Source organism: Giraffa tippelskirchi, chromosome 8 (assembly GCF_054371585.1).
Source record: "Giraffa tippelskirchi isolate mGirTip1 chromosome 8, T2T-mGirTip1v1.2.pri, whole genome shotgun sequence".
Classification (NCBI taxonomy): Eukaryota; Metazoa; Chordata; class Mammalia; order Artiodactyla; family Giraffidae; genus Giraffa; species Giraffa tippelskirchi.
This window is the reverse complement of record NC_137282.1, coordinates 77,787,205-77,796,015: the sequence shown is the minus strand read 5'-3', so window position 1 is coordinate 77,796,015 and position 8,811 is coordinate 77,787,205.

Below are 8,811 nucleotides of genomic sequence, written 5' to 3'. Positions count from 1 at the left end.
GCCTCTGAATGATCGTTTGGGGAGTGGGTTTTTGTAGAAACAGTTGCACATGCCTGCCTTTATGGCTGAGGTCCGTGCTATCCTAGAACACAACTGGCTCTCTGTCACGTTTACAGGGTGGTCGACAGTCTGACAGGGGGTGGCGTGCAGCTCTCTGGTTGGAGTCCCGGGAACCAGAGCACCCTAGCTTGCAGGAGGAGGGGGCTGCACCACCCCAGGAGGGTCCTCTCACTGCAGTGGAGCCCTGGGTGTGCTGTGCTGCTGGTGCTGGTAAGGACCAATGACAACCCACAGCGAGCAGGCAGGAGGAGGCCACAGGGATGAATGCCCCGGGCCTGCTCTCCGCCGCCACTGCCAGAAAGGGAAGGCAGAGGACACGAACTCTCCAAAAGTGGGCGCCCCGAGCCCAGTAGCTTGGGAGGCCAGCCTGGGGCGGGGGCGCTGAAAGTAACCGCCCGGTTCCCTCCAGCAGCGCTGTCGGCTTCTTTCACAAACTGAGGAGCGCTTGCCTCTAAACCAGTCGCCCCTAAGCAGGGACGTGGCCGTTTAAGTGTGTCCTGTTTCTCCATCTCGATGCTGGACCTCAGAGCTACACAGTCTACAGCAGCAGAGATAACACACGTCCACCAAAGGCTCTGAACTTATACAAACAGCTTCTATTCCTACCCCGAAACCTCAGCATTTATAACCCCAAAGATGGGGTTAATATTTGTGTCCCAAGCTGCCTGGTTTTAGAAGTCAGAAAGAGATTGACACGTGTTTCTTCTCACCCCTGTGCAGAGGTCCCTCATGTTTTGGGATCTTGTGTTGGCCATTTTCTTTAAGATTTTTTTGTTTGTTTGGATGTGGATGATTTTTAAAGTCTTTATTGAATTTGTTAAAATATTGCTTCTGTCTTATGTTTTGGTGTTTTGGCCCCAAGACATGTGGGGTCTAAGTTCCCTGACCAGGGATCAAACCTGCTTCCCCCAACATTGGAAGGCAAAGTCTTAACCCCTGGACTGCCAGGGAAGTCCCTGGGGTTGGCCATTTTTGCCTCGGCTTTGATTCCTTACTCTTCCGTTTCTTTCTACCCCAGTCAGCCTCCCAGTCCCTAAAAGGCAGAGGCTTCCGCAGTCCTTGGAAAAGGCCATCAGAGCGACCTGAGACCTAGAAGGCCCCCTCCTGGGGGCCCAGAGGGGGAACCCCGGCTCCCACGCCAGCCCTGACGCCTTCTCTCCTGCATCCTTTCCCTCTGCGGGCCCAGCAGCGTCTCCTGGGACGCCCAGCACGCCATGAGCTGCCTTGTCCCGCTCACGCCTCCAGAGACACATGGATCGGTCAGCGTAAGAAATCGTTAAGCAGAGTGGTGGCGTCTTAGGCTTTTCATACTATGTTGTGCCAAGCCAGGCGTGAGATTGAGACCTCATTCCTTCTGAGACCCCGCCCCCGTGCCCCCAATTCAGTTCTCAAGCTAAGGGCTGATGACACCTAAGTTTTTTTAAACATGTAGGAAGGGTTTTACTTTAAAACTCAGTTCAGTTGTAGAATTTGATTCAATTTTCCCCACTTTTTAAGATGACTGACCGTCCTGGTTTCCCTCAGACTGGGGGTTTCCCGAGATGTGAGATTTCAGGGTTAAACCAGATAGTCTCCCGGGCCAATTGGGATGGCTGGTCACCCTGATATCAGTCCACTCTAGGTACTTTTTCTACTTCATGTAGCCACTCAAGGAGAAAACAGTCTCTGGTTTGAAAATCTGGGCAACAATGCAAGGTTCCCAAAATACAGTCCTGCAGCACCAAACCCTTTTCCCCCAGCCCCATCAATCTTGCAAAACTCAACTTGACTAATGTCCCCCTTGCTAATGCTGTCTACCAAAGCCAATATGATGGTCGACTTGAAGCTCCGCTGATGCCAGGAGGTCTGCTCTGAAGTCAAAGCTATAGTCCAGATTTTAAGTTAACATCTCTCAGGGAGGAAATCTCCCATGGAAAAATACCATGGAAAAATCCACGATTGACCACAGAGATACATTCATTACGGCAAGACTATAATTACAACACTGCCCGTCAGGGTTTCCATTATAAATGGGGTCTAAATCTTGGAACGCAATTCTTTCCAGCTGGAGCAAACCATGGACAGGTTTCCAGCCCACTGGGGATTCTTTTTTCTGATTTGTTTACAAATTGGCAAGGCTGGGGGTGGGGGGATGGGAAGAGAGGAACAGCATAAACAATATGGATTTTTGTCCTTAGTGCGTCCTTCAAGTCGAAACTAAGAGAACAAAGACCAACCGAAAAATAACCAGTGTTACTGAGAATGACATCCAGACCTGAGGATTTTGGATTTCAAGGCAACATTTTGTCTTTTTGTTGTTGTTCAGTTGCTGAGTCGTGTCTGACTCCTTGTGATCCCATGGACCGCAGCACTCCAGGCATCCCTGTCCTTTACCATCTCCTGGAAATGTCTCCGATCATCTTATCCTCTGTCACCCCCTTTTCCTCCTGCCCTCAATCTTGCCCAGCATCAGGGTCTTTTCCAATGAGTCAGCTCTTCGCATCAGGTGGCCAAAGTATTGGAGTTTCAGTTTCAGCATCAGTTCTTCTAATGAGTATTCAGGGTTGATTTCCTTTAGGACTGACTGGTTTGATCTCCTTGCAGTCCAAGGGACTCTCAAGAGTCTTCTCCAGCACTGCAATTTGAAAGCATCGATTCTTTCGATGCTCAGCCTTCTTTATGGTCCAACTCTCATATCCGGACATGACTATTGGAAACACCATAGCTTTGACTATATGGGCCTTTATTTTACTTTAAAAGATGGAATATTTGGTAAGAGAATGGAGATTCACTTTTTTTTTTTAATGCCTGAAGTTCCAGCCGTGGGAGAGATGAGCTTTGGCGCACTGCGCCTCTGAGGGAAGCTCTGAGGTGGGGGATCCCTGCAGAAGATGAGACCTGGGCTCTCTTCTGCTCTTTCTCCAGCTAACGTCTGACTGGACAGAAATCAATTCAGAGTTCAGAGCCTTGGGTTCCTCTTCTGAAAATCAGAGATACTGTGAGCTAGTCTGGCTGCCCCACAGAGTCCCTGTGCGTGGCCTCACAGCCAGCGGAGATGAACTGTCTCACTCCCGGGACAGAGTCCTTCCGTTCGCTCGTCCCCTCTCCCAAGCCGAGTGTCCCAGCTGCCCTCCAGAGAGGGTGGAGCCTGCATCACCCCTGCAGTTGGGGGTCCTTTGTTCCTCAGACCATGGAGGAAAGGGGACACCACCACCTCCAAGCTTACACGACACTGACGTACCCCAGAGCCACTGCATCCTGGGTCCTCATGGCGACTTACTCTTGTTTTGACTGAAAACGTTTTATAGTAATTGCTCCAAAGCCATAAACTCACTTCAGGGCATCTCGCCACAGTCTTATGACCTCGTGGGGTCACAAGGTCAGCCTCCTGCAAGAGTTCTATGGGGTGAGGGCAGAGACCCTTCTCAGGCTTTGGAGGTTCAGAGGGTGATCTTTAGAAATGATCAAATGACCCTTAGAAACAATTAACAAACAAAAGAGGAATTCCCGAAATGTTAAGTCCCAGCCTCCCCTTCTTAAAACCCCTGGACTTCTAGGAACACCGGAGGAAAAGACATTGGTTCTAGTGGCCGGTCCTGCGTTTGCTTTAAATCACAGCCATTGCGAATCGAGGGATAAATATTTCCTTAGACACACAGACCCCACTTTCCCTTCTCAAACGTCTGAAGAATTTGGAGGTCAAGATTTTTTTTCTCAGCAGTCAGGAAGCAATGTGATTAATCTGAGTAATGGAGTTAGGTGGACAAAGGTCCAAGTTGCATTTTGTAAGGTTATACAAACTTTTAGGATTTCGAGTCATTTATTTTAAATAACTATCAGCTAAAAAGCTTAATCTGGCTTCGTTTTGACTTGGGTTTGAAATAAATGGCCAACTGCTTTCTCCTCTCACTTAATTCATGACAAAGTTTAGCCATAATTCTAAGTTGCAAAAAGCCTGTTCTGTGCAGAGATCAGCATCCCCTGACATGTTAATGCATTAAACGGCCATAGATCTTGTTGACTTTTGTAATGAAGACATGCTGTGTGGGGCTGTTACTAGATGTGTGTTATAGAGTTAAGCATACTATACAACTGTGTTTTGTTTTAAGAGCAAGCGCTAGCATTACATAATCCCCAACCCTGGGTAGCAGGGGACAGAGAGGACTTCACTGCAGCCGCAGGGTGGCGTGGGCTCAGTAGGTGGCGCCCTTGCCCCTCCATCAGCCCGCTCCATCCTTCATCCATTTATGTAGAAGTTTAGTTGGTTGATTTTTAATCCGTTGCTTTCAGTCGTGCACACAAACGCCCCGCATGGGCGGCAGCACAGCTCTGAAAAGCTACACGTGGCCTTTGCATCTCCCAGCCAGCTGAGGCTCTGCCCTTATCAGGTGTAGGCTTAAGGGTTTATTGAGATAATTGTTAAGAGCAGAGCTGGGCTTCCCAGGTGGCGATAATGGTAAAGAGCCTGCCTGCCAATGCAAGAGACATGCGAGTCAGGTTTGATCCCTGGGTCAGGAAGATCCTCTGGAGGAGGGCATGGCAACCCTCTCCAGTATTCTTGCCTGGAGAATCCCATGGACAGAGGAGCCTGGTGGACTACAGTCCATGGGGTCACTCAGAATCGGACACAACTGAAGTAACAGCGCACACAAGAGAAAGAAGCCAATCTGAAAAGACTACATTCTGTGTGATCCCAACTCTGTGACATTCTCGAAAAGGCAAATATGGAGACAGTAAAAAGGTCAGTGGCTGCCAAGGCTTGGGGAGAGAAGGTGGGGATGAACAGGTGGAGCACAGAGGATGTTTCAGGCAGTGAAACTACTCTATATGATGCTATAGTGATGGATACACACAGTTATACGCTTGTCCCAACCCATGGAAGGCACAGCACCAAGAGTGAGCCCTGGTGGAAGCTGTGGACCCTGGGTGGTGATGGTGCGTCCGTGTCGGTTCATCAGTCGCAACAAACATGGCATCTGGTGGGGACGTTGACGGGGGGAGGTGACGCCTCGGTCGGGCAGGGGATATCTGGGAATCTCTGTACCTTCCTCTCAGTTTTGCTGTGAATCTAGGGTTGCTCTTTAAAAGCAGTCCATTGTTTTAAATCTTAGTTATCCTCTCTTCTCAGCCACAAGCCAAAACCTACTTTTATCTCTCAGAACGTTCCATCAAGCACCCTATATGTGCCAGGCCCCTCGCCAAGCGCTGGAAACACAAGGTCCAGCTCTGGAGTGTGGAGTCCGGTGAAGACAGCGGCACAAAAAGCTGAGGGCTTGTTTCCCTCGCGGGCTGTGAGCGTCAGACGTGGCCCACCTGTGAGGAGCTCGGTAGTTTTCAACCCGATACAGGTGCTTTGCAGCTGTTAGATCTGAACCTGTGAGTTTGTTTAAAGAGGACCTTGGGCGAGGCAGGTTAAGACCTGGAAAGGCCCCAGGAGTCATGACACCTCCTTGGTGGGCATTTCCTCCAAGTCCAGGCCGGTGGTTAGTGGTCAGCACTTCAGTCTGCCTGGCTGGGTTTGGGTCCCTGCTCCATCCCTCGTGAGCTGAGTGATCTCTGCACCTTAACGTTTCTGTGCGGAGTTTCCCTCAGGGCTCTGAAATGAGGGTGACAGAAACAGCCTGTGTTACAGGACCCTGTGTACAATCGAGTGGGGTCAAAGACCCCTAAAGCTTTCTTTTCTTTGACTGCACCATGCAGTGCATGGGATCCTAGTTCCCCGACCAGGGGTCAAACCCACGCCCCCTGCGCTGGAAACACGGAGGCTTAACCACGGGACCATCTGGGAAGCCCCCCATACAGCCTTTAGCCAAGCATTGGCACAGATGAAAAACAGAAGGTTAGTAGAGATTACTTTCCCAGCTGGTAGGCATGTGGGGGGGAGGTGAGTATGCCACGAACTCCTTCTCTTCATGACTACATTTAAATATATTAAAACCTCTTTGAGACGTTTGAAATCTCTCAGATTGCGCGGTGCCCACTTGGCCGCCTTTCTCTGCCGTGTGGTCCCAGGAGGGGTGCCCTGGGGGGTGCTCCACCAACGGAAAGGACACCAAGACCCACTCTGTGCTTTGCCGGCTCGCTGCCAACCATTCAGACTCTCCTAAGGCAAAGGTGAAACTCCGGTGAGAGCTTCCCCTATCCTTAGCACCAAAGATAAAGGCCCGGAGCGACTCACACAGAACTTTCTTCAGGGAAGAAAAAAAAAAAAGTTACAATTTTTTTCCTGGTTCAGAGTGTTTGACGTGTTTCTTCTTGTTTTTCTTCATGCTTGGGGGCAGCAGGGATGACACACGGCCGCCCCATAATTGTGGGGCCTTCTCCAGTGGACCATGATATATTTACTGAGAATTTTTTAATAAATAAACCACAGCCTTGAACTCTTGTGCCCTTATAAACCAGTCGGTTCTCATGGGGAGAGTTCAGGAGTTTTTATGGAGCAATAGTATGTTCTCATGAGAATTTTATTAGAAATCAGAGACTTGAAATGCATCAAGCAGGAAATTTACGAGGTTACATGGGAACCATCCCTTCATTTTGTCATTCTGGGTTAATTTACTTCTTCATAGTGTGTTGATTTACTTTGTAAATTGCAGTCACGAATTCTAAGCTTCTCAGCAAATTTAAGCCTGCTCATCAATTTCTTGAACTTTTCCCATTTTTTATCCTTAAAACAAGATAGCTAATTATTGATAGCCTATATAAGAAAGTCCCAACATCTATGGGAAGCACATATTCCTGAGAAGAAATGTGTCCAAGCAGGTCTTTCCAAATGCCAAGGAATAAACAGAGCTTAGAGAAAAACATTTTTATAACCCACATGCAATTCTTTACGTCTTGAACTTTTCCACTTAATAGTTTCTCCAAATAATGTTTTTAATTGTGTTTTGCAAAGTACCCAGTTAAAGTTTCACTCATAAAAAAAAAAAAACAAGCTTGTTTATTATCATGTAACACAACTTGGAAAATAGCCCAAACCCAGAATAGATGTTTGTGTGCTGGTGAAGTGGAGAGGAAGTGTTCTAAACAAGTTTTTCGTCTGGGCCTGTTCCAACATTTCATTAATTGTGTGTTGATGGTGTGAGGAAAGAGGGCAGGCCAGGACTGGCCTTGGCTGGAGCCAAGAAAGTGAGCGAGGAGCCCCAGGAACTGGTCTTCTGTTAACCAGCTCACCCCTATGCTGATAACTGAGCCTGACTCCTGGGTGAATCCCCATATTAGGTAATGTCTCTTAATCTTAACATTTAATTCTCAAGTCGTAACTTACTTGCTCTGGAAGTTGCAGTTTATCGAGCTGCAACCATGGCATGGTGGCTTTGTCTTAACCTTTTCTGCCTACTCATCACCCCAAACTCCTGGGCACCTATTTTAGGGAAAAAAAAAATTCGTAATGAGACAACACAAGAAGGCAGCCTGGCTGCTGGCTTCAGATTTCCTGGTGCTGAGAATGATTCCAGCTCCCCTGTCCCAGCTCAGCTGTTATCTGGGCTGATGGAAGCGGGTCCTTCCTCTAAGCTGCAAACAGAACAGTCTCGGTCACCGTTCTCTAATCTTTCCTGGGGTTGCCCATGTGCCGGCACCGAGCGATTCTATATACAGCAGCGGGTTTACCACTGGAAACAGCTCTCTAAAGAAGGTTCTAGGCATCTTGCCACTTCACAGGTGATGAGCTTGTGGCTCAGGTGGGTGATGTAGCCTCTCTGTGATCACACAAGCAGATGTGCTCTTACCCCACGGTGCCCAGACTCTCCAGGGTCAAGCTCTGACCTGGGAGGCACACCCTGCCCTTAGCAAACTCTCTTCCTAATTTCAAGAATAAGGAACGAGAGAGCAAGTCCAGTGCGCAGAACCCAATGACTGCCCAGTGAGACACTGTCATTGTGTGGGAGAAAAGATGTGCTGATGGCAAACAAGCACATGAAAGATGCTCCTCACATCAGATGTCATCAGGGAAATGCAAATTTAAGCAGTAGGGAGACGCCCCGCACCCCTAGGAAAATGACCAGATCCAGACACTGACATCCCCAAAGGCTGGTGAGGATGTAGAACAGCAGGAACGTCTCATTCATTGTTGGTGGGAACGCAATATGGTACAGCCACTTTGGCGCTTTCTTAGAAATTAAACATACTCTTACCATATGATCTGACAATCATACTCCTTGGCATTTCCCCAAAGGAGTTGAACACTTAGGTCTACACAAAAATCTGCACATAGATATTTTTATCACTTCTATTCATACTTGCCAAAACTTGGAAGCAATCAAGGTGTCCCTCAGAATGTGAATGGCTAAATAAACTGGTCCCTCCAGACAATGGGATATTATTCAGTGATAAAAATCAAGCCATGAAAAGGCATGGGGGAACCTTAAATGCATAGGACAAAGTGAAAGAAGCCAATCGGAAAAGTCTCCATGCTGTGTAATTCCAACTCTGTGACATTCTGGAACAAGCAAAACTATAGAGACTGTAAAGATCAGTGGTTTTCAGAGATTGAGGGGTAATGGGATGAAGAGGTGAAACAGAGGATTTTTAGGGCAATGAGAATACTCTGAATGATGCTATAGTGGTGGATACACATCCTTATACACTAGTCCAAACCCATAGGATGCACAGCCCCAAGAGTGAGCCTTAAGATGTGCCAGTGGAGGGTCATTGATTGAAACAAATGTAGCATCTGGTTCAGGATGTGGTTCATGGGAGAGGCCACCATACAAAGGGGTCATGGGGAATCTCTGTACCTTCCATTCAATTTTGCTGTGAACCTAAATTGCT